Raw genomic sequence first — 2,589 nt, 5'->3', positions numbered from 1 at the left:
CACACTGGGGGCAGAGATGCTGGACACGGGGGGCAGAGATGCTGGACACACTGGGGGCAAAGATGCTGAACACATTGGGGGCAGAATGCTGGACAAACTGGGGGCAATATGCTGGACACACTGGGGCAGATTGCTGGACACACTGGGGACAGTATGCTGGAGACACTGGGGCAGATTGCTGGACACACTGGGGGCAATATGCTGGACACACTGGGGGCAGGATGCTGGACACACTGGGGGCAGAGATGCTGGACACACTGGGGGCAGAGATGCTGAACACATTGGGGGCAGAATGCTGGACAAACTGGGGGCAATATGCTGGACACACTGGGGCAGACTGCTGGACACACTGGGGACAGTATGCTGGAGACACTGGGGCAGATTGCTGGACACACTGGGGGCAATATGCTGGACACACAGGGGCAGGATGCTGGACACACTGGGGGCAGGATGCTGGACACACTGGGGGCAGGATGCTGGACACATTGGGGCAGAGATGCTGGACATTGGGGGCAGGATGCTGGACACATTGGGGGAAGGATGCTGGACACATTGGGGGCAGAGATGCTGGACACATTGGGGGCAGAGATGCTGGACACTGGAGGCAGAGATGCTGGACAATGGGGGCAGAGATGCTGGACACACTGGGGGCAGAGATGCTGGACACACTGGGGGCAGAGATGCTGGACACTGGGGGCAGAGATGCTGGACACACTGGGGGCAGAGATGCTGGACACATTGGGGGCAGAGATGCTGGACACTGGGGGCAGAGATGCTGGAGACATTGGGGGCAGAGATGCTGGACACATTGGGGCAGAGATGCTGGACACACTGGGGGCAGGATGCTGGACACACTGGGGGCAGGATGCTGAACACATTGGGGCAGAGATAGTACACTAGTACACTCCTTATGTAACCCCAGTGCACCCTATCAAAAGCTTTTTCAGCATCGAGTGACAAGAATGCACTGGAGGAACCATAGAGCTCAGCAATTTTAATCAGATGAATAATTTTACGTGTCCCATCCTTCGCCTCGCGTCCCGCCACAAACCCAACTTGGTCAGGGGAGATAAGAGAAGGGATAATGTGATGCAGTCTCATGGCTAATATTTTTAAAAATATCTTCACGTTACAATTCAAATGTGAAATAGACCTTAAGTTACCTGGGCATGTAGGATGTTTACCTGGTTTTGGTAATATAGTAATTGTAGCCTCCAGATTAGAAGTGGACACAGATTCTTTTACCAGTCAATGCTTATAAAGTCGCAAAAGAAGCGGGGATAATATTTGTTGGAAATGGCAATAATATTCATTTGGCAACCCATCTGGTCCGAGGGCTTTACTACTCTTTGTCAATTCAATTGCAGTCCTAATCTCCTCCTCAGTGAAGGGAGCGTTAAGACAGTTTAGCTGGTCTTGGGATACTCGGAGTAGATTAATAATTTGTAAATATTGATCAATCTCTGACTGAGATGGTTGAGGAGTTTGAGGGTCTCTATGTAGATTATAATGTTGGATATAGTAGTGGGTGAATAGGCCTGCTATCTCCATGGGGTTACGAACATAATTTTCATGAGGGTCTACAAGGTGATCAATTCTGGTTCGCTTTTCGCGTTTTTTAACTCTGTGTGCCAGTGGGGTTCCAGCTCTGTCCCCAGTTGCATAAAATCTCGTATTAATTTTTTTAAGAATGTATGCATAAATAGAAAGGAGATTTTCTCATAAATAATTTAAATCTAAGTTTACATATAGCCTCTGAATTATCAAAAGAAGGGTTGGATTTATTAATTAGTTCTACTTGATGGAGTTGCATTATTATCTAATTTCTGCTCCTCTCTCTTTTCCGTTTCAAATAAGACGCCTGTTGAATGAATATTCCTCTAATGACCACCTTATGTGCTGACCATAAGGTCTCATCTGAAACCTCCCCCACATCATTAGTGTAATGTGAAAGCTCTGATGACACTTTTTCCATCCCATGCTTGTCAAGGAGAAGAGAGGTATTTAATTGCCACCTAGAGGATGGGTTTGTTTGGTGTCGCAGGTAGTGTTGAGCATTCCGATACCGCAAGTATCGGGTATCGGCCGATACTTGCGGGTATCGGAATTCCGATACCGAGATCCGATACTTTCGTGGTATCGGGTATCGGTATTGAAACAACATTAATGTGTAAAAGAAAGAATTAAAATAAAAAATATTGCTATACTCACCTCTCCGACGCAGCCTGGACCTTACCGAGGGAACCGGCAGCGTTCTTTGCTTAAAATGCGCGCGTTTACTGCCTTCCGTGACGTCACGGCTTGTGATTGGTCGCGTGCCGCCCATGTGGCCGCGACGCGACCAATCACAGCAAGCCGTGACGTAATTTTCAGGTCCTGAATGCAGAATTAGGCATTCAGGACCTGAAATTATGTCACGGCTTGCTGTGATTGGTCGCGTCGCGGTCACATGGGCGGCACGCAACCAATCACAAGCCATGACGTAATTTTAAAATGCGCTCGTTTCCTGCCTCCCGTGACGTCACGGATTGTGATTGGTCGCGTCGCCCATGTGACCGCGACACGACCAATCACAAGCCGTAACGTAAT

This window comes from Ranitomeya variabilis, chromosome 1 (genome assembly GCF_051348905.1).
Source record: "Ranitomeya variabilis isolate aRanVar5 chromosome 1, aRanVar5.hap1, whole genome shotgun sequence".
Lineage (NCBI taxonomy): Eukaryota > Metazoa > Chordata > Amphibia > Anura > Dendrobatidae > Ranitomeya > Ranitomeya variabilis.
This window is presented reverse-complemented; position numbering follows the sequence as displayed.